This window comes from Schistocerca americana, chromosome X (genome assembly GCF_021461395.2).
Source record: "Schistocerca americana isolate TAMUIC-IGC-003095 chromosome X, iqSchAmer2.1, whole genome shotgun sequence".
NCBI classification, from domain to species: domain Eukaryota; kingdom Metazoa; phylum Arthropoda; class Insecta; order Orthoptera; family Acrididae; genus Schistocerca; species Schistocerca americana.
Window position 1 is genome coordinate 265,117,754 of NC_060130.1, and position 14,514 is coordinate 265,132,267.

Sequence of the window (14,514 nt, forward strand, 5' to 3'; positions counted from 1 at the left end):
TAATTTATGCTCCTAACTATTTTACGTGCACACATATAGGAGCAACTACGATACTTCAAATGGTAGTTTCCACATTTTAGTGTCATTCTGGAACCCTTCAAAAGAGAAGTGTTATGATATGGTGCTTTTATAAATTTGGAGTGAAGCTTATTAGAAACAGAAGTGACGAATCTGCTAGATGTCCAGGCTAAGAGTGACGACAGGATGTAATTTTTCGGATCCACTGTCTGATGTTTACATGGTGAAGCGAGTCAAAATGCTGAGGTCGCGGGAATGAGTCCCGCCTTAGAACACTGTATGTCTTTTGTGTCAAACGGGACTAGATCAATTTGAGGACTAAGAAATACCGAAAGTAAGAACTAATGAAGTTGGTGTATGGTTACATCGTCAAGAATTAACTTTTTTCTTAAAAGCGGAAATTTGCACTGAGCCGGAATTTTGGATCCTCACATTTAACACACCATCTGCTTATTTTTGGAAAAAGTTTTACCGCAAATCGCAACAGTGATAGTATCCCTATACTTCTCTATTCAAGAGTTCTCTAATGTTGTTAAAAAATTACACAGTTCAGTTCTGGCAAGTAAAATAGTTAGATATAGCCATCGGATAGATAACTATTCTCTCCTTTGCTTAGCAGTTCTTGTCAAGAACATTGTTTCATCATTTTGAACACTTGTTGGAATATTATGGGAACCTCGCTACATTGAACAGTGTGCGTGTGTAAGCTATGTTTGAGGGTTATCCGCTCCATCACAGTCTGCAAGCCTCCTTATGGTGCGTGGCGGACGGTACTTTTTGTACCACTAACTGAGCCCTCCAGCTCTGTTCTACTCGCGAATAGCGCGTGGGAGGAATGACTGTCGGTAAACCACTGTATTGACTCTAATTTCTCGAATTTTCTCCTATTGGTCATTACGCGAGTCCTACGTGGGAAGAAGCAAAATGTGTCCGACTGCGCCGGCCGTTGTGGCCGAGCGGTTCTACGCGCTTCAGTCTGGAACCGCGCGACCGCTACGGTCGGAGGTTCAAATCCTGCCTCGGGCATGGATGTGTGTGGTCTCCTTAGGTTAGTTAGGTTTAAGTAGTTCTCAGTTCTAGGGGACTGATGACCTCAGATGTTAAGTCCCATAGTGCTCAGAGACATTTGAACAATTTTTTTTTTGTCCGACTCTTCGCGGCAAGTGCTCCCTCGCAGTTTCAACAGTAAATTTCTCCATGATACACAACACCTCTCTTGTAAAGTCCGTCAATGGAGTTTGTTGAGCATTTCCGTAACTCTCTCATGCTGGCTAAACGATCCCGTGGCGAAACGCCCCGCTCTCAGCTGGATCTTCTCTCTCTCTTCTATCAGTCTTACCTGGTAGATATTCCAGATTAATGAACAATACTCAAGAATCGGTCGAACGAGCGCCTTATAAGCCACCCACTTCGTGGGTGAGTTAAACTTCCTTAAGTTTCTATCTATGAATAGGTATGGGTGTATGTGTGTATGTGTGTGTGTTGTTCTTAGCGTTAGTTAGTTTAAGTTAGATTAAGTAGTGTGTAAGCCTAGGGATGGATGACCTCAGCAGCTTGGTCCCATAGGAACTTACCACAAACTAAAAAAAAAAATTATTGATTCTTGTATGTGATTTTCCCACTATTTGTTTTATGAGGCCATTTCACTTAAGGTCTCTCTGGATAGTTACTTCTAGATATTTTGCAGTAGATATTATTAGTACCATTAGAGATGACACAGTGATTAAGTAACTGGACTTGGACGGGAGGGAAATCAAGTTCGGCCATCCACATATACATTTTCAGTGGTTACCTCAAATCACTTAAGGCGAGCGCCAGCATTGTTGTTTGAAATTGCTGCGACCGACATTCTGTCTTATTTTTATAAAACTGAACAGATTTTTCATCCGTAATAATCACGCTGTCAACAGGACGCTTGATTCGATTTTTCTCCCCATCCTTCTCTACCTACAACCTATTCGACTTTACTTCCTCCCTTCATCGTTATCAGTGCCTGGGAAGAATGATTACATTTACTTAAAATTCAAGTCAGTGGGTTAGATCTCTTTTAAGAACAACGTATGGCAATGCAAGTATTTTCATCACGCAAACGACAGATGCACGCGAAGATCAACGCCGTTGGGGCTTTATAAAATATGCTAATGTTATCTACGTGTCAGCTGATGACAGTGTATGCTTCTTAAACACGCAGACCTATCTGTCAACTAAAATTACTTATGCACTCTTATTCCCGTCTAATATTAAATCGATTGCTGAGCCTGTTTCTTGGAACATTGAAACACACTTGCCGTCTACATATTGATGCCTAGATTTTCTTATCATTTGGATATCTATTGGTTATAGCTTATGGGTATTTAAATAAATATCTGTATCACCAGAAACGATGATATGAGATCATATTTACTTATTTGAATTTTGTAGATAATAAATTTCTGTCGTAGCAACTTATATGGTTATTGAAAGCCACTTCCTCAAAAATATTGCTACATATTTCACAACCATCATTAAATAAAAATAAAACCTTATCGAGAACCTGTATCTTAAATCAGTATTTATTGCGTGAAATTGAGCCCCTCTTAATGATCGTAAAACGACTATGAAACTTTGAACAGAATGAAACACTACGGAAATGCGTTCTATGCGTAACTGTGGAACAGTTACCGGTTACGTGTGTTTTTGCATTGGCAATATTATGGTGTAAATAAGTACCTGATGGGTTGCTCATTAAAACCGTATTTGCGCGACGGAGAAATTATGTAAGTTTTATATCATTGCAGCATAATAAAAGCTGCCACAATTTCAATAATAGTAAAATTAAGGAATTCATGTTTAATATTCATGTACATACGGACAATGCAAAGACTCTGGTCTATGACATTACAAAGGACAGAGAAAAAACTAGATTTCTATGCGTTGTTTTCTTTATGTACGGCAAATGTACTTCTCCAGCGGAACACCCCAAGACAAAATAGGCGATCAACAGGACCTAATGAGACATCAGATGAAATGATTGCACTGGGGAAGGTATTAGATTGCTTTCGTGGAGAAACTGAAGACTAATATTGTCAGTTATAGTCATTTACATAGTCAGAAGTCAGATAATTTGATCTATACCAGCTAGCAGAACGTATTGAGCCAAGTATAGAGTAATATGCAGTTACCACTCCATATGAATGTCTGCTATTAAAGAGTGACAGTGTATCTAGACTAAAAATAAAAATCGGTCTGTGATAATATGTGCCATTTCGTTCACTCCAGAAGGGATTTATTTTGCGCGCAATGACCGGTGCAAGCAACAAATCACGAGCACTGTTGATCCTGCGAGAGAACAATGATATTGCCATTGAACAATCAATATACAACTTTTAACAAAGGTGTACCGGCGCAGTTAGAGAGTATAGTTTGATTACTAGAACTGTACAACAATCTTGTGAAGCTTCCACTTTTCCGACGAAATTTAAAAATTGGTTACCGTCACTGGTCTTTCAACTCACAAAATAAACTATAAAAAGTCAATGCTTCAGTTATTATACAGAAAAACAGTAAACCGGGCAAAGCGTGTAACGGCATTCGATATACAGTGATGGGTCGAAATCAGGGTGTTTAGAAACGGAACCATATGACCGATTCTTTCTTTATTCGCACGTGATCCCTTCATCATATAGTAATATCCTATGGTCGTATTTTGATTTGGCACATAATTACCAAAAAAAAATAAGTTGTTTCATTATACAAATTCGTAATTGTTTGACAAAAAGTGAGTACAGATCAAAGAACTATAAAGCCATATTCTGCGTACATCATTAAATAAAAAACATGATGAATATTCTAGTTACATGCATCAAGTTAAATTGTCAGTAACAATAGATTTTATCTGATGTTCAGCGCGTCATGAAAGTTTAATTTCTGTTCGAAGTGTTAAATAATTATTCCTATCTTCATTGGGACGATTAATAGCAATGGAAAATAAATATCAGTACATTGGGTGGCAAAAGAGCAGTAGTATCTTACGGTGTTCAAATAATATTCGAAGCTGAATTTTCACAGTATAAGTTTACATTGTGTTTGCTCCTTGAATTTTCACGTTGTTATTATGGACTTCCATTAACTGTGTAACTTACTTTCAGTAGATACTTCATCAACAGATCGTAGATAGTAGCATTTACTCGCTGAAAAGATTTCTGGTTGACCCCATGTGATGCAGTCGGTCGCCCCTCGTGACCGTTTTCTGATAGACCAAGATTTTCAAACACTTACACGTACACCCTTGACGAACTACCATTTACTGTTCGGTAACTTCGTTGATACACCATTGAAATAAAGTAAAGTATCGTCACCTACAACAGTTCTGTTCACACAGCGAGATACACTATTTTCGAGTGTTTTGGACATTCATTTATATCAAATGCTACAGCGTTCCACTTGCTTCTCTGTCGAAATGGGTGGCAAATAGCTTTAATACTGAAACTTGGTGGCAGATTAAGCCTGTGCGCCAGACCGGGACTCGAACCTGGGACATTTGCCTTTCTCGAGTAAGTGCTCTACAGGGAGTGATCGACTGCCTCACATGCAGTCCACCAGATATCTTTTCTTTCAAATCAGCACACAATACACAGCAAAAGGAAAATATGTTCTGGAATCTTTGATTTTATCTTACATAATCGATGAGAATTTCTGTTACAGAAATTTAGAGAGTATCGTCCATCCTGAAACTAAACAGCACGGAGTGGAGCAAGGAAAAAGGTATATTTAACCTATTTTGACATCCATAATGTAAATTCCGTGTATTATGGTATCTGAATTTTTTGTTTACTTGATATCTAAGGTTCAAATATAACTCAAAGTTTTTTACTTAATCTGGGTTGGGCAAATGCTGGAACATTAATTCTGTTCGGATTATTAGAACAGCAGTGTTCCAGTGAGGTAATATGAAAAGGGATCAATGTCTTGAGCTTAGCTTTTCCTCAGCGACAAAGTCATTAGCGACAGATCACTAATTCAGCTGAATATGAAAAGGGGAAGGATCTTGTTTCACTTTATTATTCCGACATTTTCTTAATATATTTAGGAAGAAGGAAGGAAGAGTACTAATCTTTCGTTTATCGTTAGTTATGGAGCACGAGTTGAAAAGAGAAAACGATGGAAAAGGAAATCAGCAGTGTCATTTTCGAAGGAATTGCTGCGGCATTTGCCTTAACTAATTTACTGAAAACACGAAAACTCTAAATTACAATACTCACACAGGGATACAAATCACTCTCCTCGTGAATCAGAGTTCATTTCTTCAGTCACCTCTCAGCCACTCTTGGTGACAGATTCTCATTCTCCTTCACCTCTATCTCGCATGCTAACGGTCGACGTAGCGCATTATACGAGCAGCTAATTTGTTTTGATTTAGATAAAATAAAGGAGTTGTTCTGAGTTATCCTTGGGTGCCATTTTTAGAGAATACGAATTTTTCGTGCTAATTGCCTGAACGGCGATAATTGGGGTTGACTGTAGTATGTGCACTTCTTATCAGAAAATATTTCTCGCCATAAAACTCACTTGAACCTTTTTTAAATGATTTCGTGATGCGTTTACCTGATATTTTCTTTATCTGATGTTCGTCTGTAGAGTTTTGGCCTTCGGCCATTTTCTAGTATCGAAAAAGGAAGCATTATAATTGGATGCATTAGTACCAATTATGAATTTAACACAGGAACAAGTCAACGGAAGACATTACGAAATCATTTAAAACATTCATCGCAGCTGCAGACCCTATCGCAATGAAGACTGTAGAGTCACTTGAACATGTGTACACCGCTGGGAATTGTCACATGATTCAGTTTTTGGATACTATCGATCGATTATGGCACTCATATTACTGTAGTTCCCACACATCCAAGGGCGTAAAAACACATCAAGTTTTAATGTTTACGGTCTTCGTAATCCTGTGGATCTTTATGCGGTAGTCGTTCAACAAAAATATTCTTAATGGAGACTGGTCTTTCAATCCTTTTCGCCGCTTTACTTCTTTTTCATGACATGGTATTGCCTTGTTTCTGCACTCCAGACAGGTTAACTGTAGTCCTCCCTTCTTTCCTTCCTTCAGATATCTTTCACATCTATTCGTATACATCCAGTTTCTACGATTCGCTTCGATCTTAGCATCCAGGAGCGTAAAATAGTTCACGTTTTACTGTAATGCAAATTAGTCTTTCCTCCAATACTCGCACTGGTAGCTCGCTTCAGAAATACACATTTCCTGTTCTTTTGTTTCCGTTACGTCATGAACTTTCGTAGCTTCAGATAACTTCTAACACAAAATCATCTTTAGCAATACTCTGTTAAATTTCTCATATTTCCTCAGCTGCGATTAAATTCTTATCCAACTTCTTTCTGAATGTTTCTTTCAACAACTGTATTTGCAACCGAAAACTGTTACTTTATTGCAGAAATACGTTCCTTGGCCATGTGAGCCATCTTCAACCAGATTTCTACTATCAACAGGAAAGCCTAAATATGGATAGATATTAACGCGTTTGCGCCGTCATTATAAATATAAGTGTGTAAACCTCTGTTGACAATGATAATACTCATTTCTATTCATTATAGAAAATCAACTGACGATGCGCGAGATAAGCATGAAAACATATATGAGTAGTAAATACAACAAATTTCAGTTGTAAAGACGGTTAACTGCTTAAAGAAACATTCACACCAACATCAAATAACATTTCAGGAAAGGGGCAACCATACCATAAGACTATTAAGGATTGGTTTTAGACAGTGGCCGCTCGTGATTATACATACTGGGTGTTCACAAATTTTTAGATTCAGATAAATTTGAGAGTGTGAAATTAATAGCATCTGCTGTATAACAGTTATGCTTATCAACAAGTTTATACACCTACAGCCAGTAATAATAATAATAATAATAATAATAATAACAGTAATAATAGTAATCATATGCATAGCTTGTCTGAAAAAGAAAGAATTGCGTTTGAGGAATTTTGTTGTTTTGTACATAATTAAGTACAGTTTAAGGTAAGAACGAAATAATGTTTAAGCTTTCGCTACTCCCCGTTTCGCATTTTTCTGTAAGAGGAGTTTTCGCTCTTCTTTATTTTTTTGCAAGATCCTTAACGTGTGTATTATTCCACGAATTAACTTTCGGGACATTCTTACGTTGGACCTACCGAACAACTTAAGCTTATTATATACTTCTTCATTAAATGTTCGCTTGTAGGCACGCTTATTTGATTTCGTCACTTTCTGACTCAATGGATCTGGTGTGGGAGACCTTAGTTTGTTTGTGACTAACGTGTCCTGGTAATTTTCGTCTCTGCTAGCACAAACATGTTGACACTACAGACGAAAGCCGATTCCAGAACAGTAAACAACAAACACGAAAATGCCGTTTGCGGAAGCGATTAAATTCAGGTAGTAATGTCTACCAGCATGGTCGCTTGACTAGAATACAAACTAGGGGCTGAGAACCATATGGACCAAAGGCACACTACTGTCGATCCAACATTTAAGTGAATATTACCAGTGAGACAGTTCGTGAATGTTTATGTATACAGTGTGTGCCTACAGCACAGATAAACCTGACCCTGACCCGCCCAAAGATCAACAGATGTCAGAAGCATGAATAAAAGCCACAATCTCAGAATCGAGGATGATGCACTTTACGGTTCTCAGCGCATCAAATATATGGTAAAATTCAAAACTTAATAAACTATATCTCATTCAGAGACCCAAAAATGAATTTTGTATCAGTATAACTGTAATATATACTGACATCTGATATAATTTTACTATACAGTGAATGAATTGGCATATCTGAGGAGTGTGCTACCATCTAGCGGGATTTACACGGAGGAAACTGGGATAAAAGTCTGCTGCAGTGTGAAACCACTGACGTAAACTTGTAGTGATAAGGGCTAGCTGTGCACGCCATGAAATTTGCACACTGTTTATTAAATCCGTATGTATTTGGCCAATAAGGTAATTACATCACACCAGTTGCGCATGCGCGAAAGCTCCTTAACACGTGCACAACTGAAGGTGTGCTCACGACCCTGATTCCTAGTTTAACAAAGTCTAGAGTATCATTACAGCATAGCGCGTAATATTTACTGCCTTGTATTACAGATTACGACATCTACGTTGCGTTTAACAACATTCAAAACAAAACAAAAATAGCCAAAAAATCCACATGGTGTCAAAAGTTAGGGTGTTCACGTGCTCTTACGCAGCAGCCGCCACTGACTTTAGAGTAGTTTAGATAAGAAGTTGTCTGACAATATGAAAATTCATGGCGTAGTTTTAAAGGAAAAACGAAAGCGGAAATAAACTGTGTTCGTAAGTTAACTTAAGGAGAAACTGATCTGCATTATAACAAACAAGTTCATAATTTTGTATTGTTGTACAGAATTCCAAAATACACATCAAACAAATCGAATTAATCAGAATATATTTAAAATGGTATCTGAAAGAAAGAAAGGGAGAAAGTTTATGTCTCAAAGTCCCGTAGCAGTCTAGTTTTTTTTTTCTTTTTATTTTTTTACGGAGCCTTAGCTTAATTAAACACTGATGGAAAGGATTTGAACTACACTGCTCCAGAATTGGATTTAAGGACACTAAATATACCGCCTAGCTCGGTGTACGAGAAAGCGACAGAGATAGCAACAGTGTTCGCTCTTCTATACTTCCAAAGGGAGCTTCGTCAGGTATTAAATATCTAACACACATTCATCGTCACTTGTTTGACAATACTCCTCGCACACTGTCAAGCAGCAAGAATTTATTCAAAGTTTAATGTGCCGGCCGAAGTGGCCGTGCGGTTAAAGGCGCTGCAGTCTGGAACCGCAAGACCGCTACGGTCGCAGGTTCGAATCCTGCCGCGGGCATGGATGTTTGTGATGTCCTTAGGTTAGTTAGGTTTAACTAGTTCTAAGTTCTAGGGGACTAATGACCTCAGCAGTTGAGTCCCATAGTGCTCAGAGCCATTTGAACTGTTTGATAGTTTAATGTGAAAGAATCCACATACATAAATGTACCACCGCGAGTTTCAATTCCAATGTTTAATTTTTTTTCTTAAAAACGTAAATCCCCGAGACGGAATAATTGTCTGTCAGTTTCTCTGAAAAAATAAAGGTTGTAAAGGTTCCACAAGAGTGAATTAGTAGATACTTTTATTGTTTATTGCAAGCACTTCGCTCCTTCACTTTTCGGCTGGGTGTGGGATTACTTGTCCCTGTTGCATCGTGTATGTACTTCCGTAATTTGATCACCATCATCTTATTCCATGTGAAGATACTTCAAGGACAGTCTGTCGCATTCTCCATGGCTGCATCAATCCGTTCTCCTTCGCATCGCTACTAAACTGAATGACGCTAATAGCAAGCAGGCGAGGGCCTGCGTATTTTCCAAGAGCACTTTCTTGATTTTGCTTCTTTGATCTTGAACGCGACTGCAGTTAAGCTCGTTACTAATTTAGTTCTTCCTACGTTGAGGACTACAGTTTACTCTGCCTGGTAATTCTCGGACGAACAGTCGTATTTTCGAAACACGAGTAAGCCTGCAGTGTAGTCGAGAGGCCTGGCGGATGGGCGTCGTGAGGCAACCTGCAGAGCGGCTCGAGACGAAGTGGAGACAGGTGTTCCGTGTAAACACTGCCACCAGTATTAGCCTGGAAGGCAGCGTATTTAACAAACTCACAACACTCGTAATTTATATGCCTGGCGTGGCACGCCGCGGCGACGCACTGCTTTATGAAGCCGCCCGCTCACAGGTTTCGTGTCGCTTCCTTAAGCAAATTAGATGTTCCAACTTCACGCCTACTTTACTGTGAAATCGGAACGCCTTCTGACGGCTAAGCGCTGTGCACTTGCGTGTCGCCATGCGACTGTGATGTCAGAACGCAGACGTTGCCTCTTATACACGAAATTTGGAAATTCATTTCGTTTTCACCGGTGGGTTTTCCCGGGGAATGGAACGCCATATTAAATCCTTCTTTCTTATCAGCTTTGTGCCACCGAGCGGCAAATTGCTAAGAACCGGCTAGAAATGAGGGGAAAATTTGTCTCGTTACTCCCAGATTTTAATTTCGCGTACTTGGAATTAGACTTGAATGTCCGTGACTGTGATGACTCTGAATAGCGTATCGAATGAATGAAACCAGTTATATGTTTGCATGGCAATCTAACGCAGCAGCTGTTAAAATCAAGTGTTACTGGTTTCTCCGTCTTAAGCTTATTGCTATTAATGAAAGAGAACTTTACGCCAGACGCGTTATTTACTAAGCATCTTCTGTGGTCATTGGTGTTTCTGCCTCTCGTTCACGTATTCTGCAAACTACTGCTTTTTCCTTCGTTGTTAGCAGAGGTGGAGCTCGAAAAAAAAAAAAAAACTTCGTTGTACATATACACTTGGCAGGTTTTTTTCCTGTTTTGAAAGCACCGTCCGCAGCTCGTGGTCGTGCGGTAGCGTTCTCGCCTCCCACGCCCGGGTTCCCGGGTTCGATTCCCGGCGGGGTCAGGGATTTTCTCTGCCTTCAATCCTTCTTTCCACGAACAATACGAGACTGGAATAGAAGGGAGAACCGATAGAGTTACTCAAGGTACCTTCCGCCACACACCGTCAGGTGGCTTGCGGAGTATGGATGTAGATGTAGATGTAGATGGCCGGCCGAAGTGGCCGTGCGGTTAAAGGCGCTGCAGTCTGGAACCGCAAGACCGCTACGGTCGCAGGTTCGAATCCTGCCTCGGGCATGGATGTTTGTGATGTCCTTAGGTTAGTTAGGTTTAACTAGTTCTAAGTTCTAGGGGACTAATGACCTCAGCAGTTGAGTCCCATAGTGCTCAGAGCCATTTGAACCATTTTCTAAGTTCTAGGGGACTGATGATCATAGATGTTAATTTTTGAAAGCACCTTCTCACACACTTCATTGGCGTTATTTTCACTTCACCTCACTTTATAAATAGAACTGCAGTTACATATGTTCGCACTCAGCACGGTATTACAGTGTCTATGTTTGTCAATTTTTTATGAAGGAATGCAAATACTGTAATACTGTGCTCAGTGCGAACACATGTAACTGCATTTGTATTTCAAAAGCGAGGTGAAGCGCAAATAACGCCAATGCAACGTAAGAGAAAGTGCCTTCAAGAAAGAGACAACAAATTGCAAAGTGCGTATGTACAAAGAAATTTCTTTCCAGCTCGACTTCCGTTAAAATCTAGGCAAAAGCAGAGGTTTTCAAACTATACCAACGAGAGACAGAAACAGCAATGACCACAGAAGGTGCTTTGTAAATAAAAGCGAAATGCGTCTGGTCTAAAATTCTCTTTAATTAAGTGCAGTAATCTTAAGACTGCGAAACCAATATTAATTCATCAAAAACCATTTATTTTTACCTTTTATCTGATATGTATTCGTAGTTACAAAGCCAGAAAATAGTTCGTACTTTTTCTTAAACATCGTAGATGTTAATAGTTCTTTATATTTTTATTTTGAATACCACAAGTCCTATACTTTTTTACTACAAAAAGCTACAACTCTCAGAGATAGTGCGAGTAGAGAATGCATTTCTCTATTGTCTTTTGCCGCGCGGTATTAGCAGAGCGGTCTAAGGCGGTGCAGTCATGGACTGTGCGGCTGGTCCTGGCGGATGGTTCAAATGGCTCTATGGGACTTAACAGCTATGGTCATCAGTCCCCTAGAACTTAGAACTACTTAAACCTAACTAACGTAAGGACAGCACACAACACCCAGCCATCACGAGGCAGAGAAAATCCCTGACCCCGCAGGGAATCGAACCCGGGAACCCGGGCGCTGGAAGCGAGAACGCTACCGCACGACCACGAGCTGCGGACGGGTCCCGGTGGAGGTTCGACTCCTCCCTCGGGCATGGGTGTATGTGCTTGTCCTGAGGATAATTTAGGTGAAGTAGTGTGTAAGCTTAGGGACTGATGACCTTAGCAGTTAAGTCCCATAAGAATTCACACACATTTGAACATTTGAATATTGTCTTTTCGGCAGCATAAATATATCAAGGGTGACAGTATTAGATAATTTTTCTGGATACGAAACTTCTCAACACAGCAAGATGTCAGTGGTCGTCATCATCATCATCATCATCATCATCATCATCATCATCATCATCCCCATTTCGTACCGTATTCAACATACTGTGTGATAAATGATCGCCATGCGTTTCTATTACCCGCTACGTCTTTGGCTTTATCGCTGAAGATTCTGTCATTCCTGAATCTACTTAAAGCGTTTCAAGCAAGGTGTTTCGCGATAACTGTTGTTTCATTCATTGTTCGTGTGTTTTATGGCGCAAATCGATTTATTACTGTAGCTGTTCTATATAGAGAAGACTGCTTACGCTTTTTGCTGAAATGTAACTGTACAAATAACCTCTTCATATTATCCTGTTCGAGTTCTCCTCTCTTAAGCCGAGGTCAATGTACGTCACAGGAAACCCTCAAAGAAGTCAACGATAATTTTTAATACTTACGCACATAATTTTGTTTAGATTGCGTATTACTGTATTATTTAGTTTCAAAAAAATATTCAAATGTGTGTGAAATCTGATGGGACTTAACTGTTAAGGTCATCAGTCCCTGAGCTTACACACTACTTAACCTAAATTATGCTAAGGACAAACACACACACCCATACCTGAGGGAGGACTCGAACCTCCGCCGGGACTAGCCTCACAGTCCATGACTGCAGCGGCCTAGACCGCTCGACTAATCCCGCGCGGCTATTATTTAGTTTTCCATCAGCAGTCGCCACCACAGGATCTGTTCACAAGAGAAAGATACGTAAAGATCAGATCAATGTACAATAGTCAAATTTACAAGGCTGGATATGACGTGACATCGTAAGAAGATGAATACATGTCACAACGAAGAAACATAAAAATCTGGGCACAACGTTTCTCGTTATAGCACGTCAAACTGAATATCGTAGCCGCTGACGTAAGATGAATCAGTCGTCTCACGGATCTCAGTCACATTACAAGCTAGCAAACCAGTTGGGCAATAAACAAATGAACTTTAATCAAAATTAACAAGAATCTATGTGATGTGATAGGTGTTTCAGGCCGGTAAAGAGTGAGACAATCAGCTCCTTACAGACGATTTGTGTTCAAGGTCCTGTCGACAGCTGCATCACTAGTGAAGGAGTACAATCTCGAACTGGGGAAGGACGAGAAAGAAGTCAGCCGAGCCCTTGCAAAGGAACCATCCCCACAATCACCTTAAGCGATTTAAGAAACTCACGGGGAACCTAAACCAGGGCGGCCAGATGGGGGTTTGAACCACTGTCTTCCTGACTATGAATCCACTGTCTTAAAACTACTTCACCATCTTTCTCCTCGAAACAAAATGACTCAGACAAACCTAACACGTACGGTGACGCCACGCTGCCAGGCGTGGTAGCTCGGGGAAAGGCCGACGTCATGCACAGCGTGTTCCGGCTGTCGGTGCCGTCTAGCTTATGTTTTGTTTACTGCGTGGGTCGGATTTGCCTCAGTGCGTGGCCGTGCACTCATCAGTGAATGTCAGTTGCGATTTACTCTTGGTTTATCTTTCTCCCGCCAACGGCCTTGCTGCAGTCGTAACACCGGTTCCCGTCAGATCACCGAAGTTAAGCGCTGTCGGGCTGGGCTAGCAGTTGGATGGGTGACCATCGGGTCTGCCGAGTGCTGTTGGCAAGTGGGTTGCACTCAGCCCTTGTGAGGCAAACTGAGGAGCTACTTGATTGATAAGTAGCTGCTCTGATCTCGTAAACTGACATACGGCCGGGAGAGCTGTGTGCTGACCACACGTCCCTCCATATCGGTTTCCAGTGGGCTGAGGATGACACGGCGGCCGGTCGGTACCGCAGGGCCTTCCAAGGCCTGTTCGGACGGAGTTATCTTTCTACCATTCTGTAGTGAAACTCTGTATTGAATTTATCGCTCTTTATTATTATTATAATTATTATTACTCGTATTAACATTAATCCCCCGTTAAGGATAGCGCTAAAACACAATCAATTTTCATGGCATTTTTTCTGTCTCTTTCTTTTCTCTTCCCAAAATCCTGTCATATATTTACTGTGCTTCCTCTTCCTCTTTTCAATCCACTTCTTTCCGGTTTTCTTCTCTTTGGGGCCGGCCGCTGTCGCCGAGCGGTTCTATTCGCTTCAGTCTCGAACCGCGCGACTGCTATGGTCGGAGGTTCGAATCCTGCCTCCGGCATGGATGTGTGTGATGTCCTTAGGTTAGTTAGGTTTGAGTAGTTCTAAGTTCTAGGGGACCGATGACCACAGATGTTAAGTCCCATAGTGCTCAGAGTCATTTGAACTTCTCTTTGGGCGTTTGCTGAAATTTCTTTTTTCTGGCCTTTTCTCTGTAATTTTCCCTGTCTGTTATGTCATCCGTGGAGACGTTCAGTTTCATTATGTCTTCCATGGTTTCCTTTACCCAGTTGGTTTTCACTGTGTTAACTG

General features: G+C 40.5%; 1 pseudogene; it reads left to right on the forward strand.

The window, feature by feature from the left end:
- Positions 1–13,617: 13,617 nt before the first annotated feature.
- On the forward strand, positions 13,618–13,735 carry LOC124557030 (annotated as a pseudogene).
- The last annotated feature ends 779 nt before the right edge of the window (positions 13,736–14,514 follow it).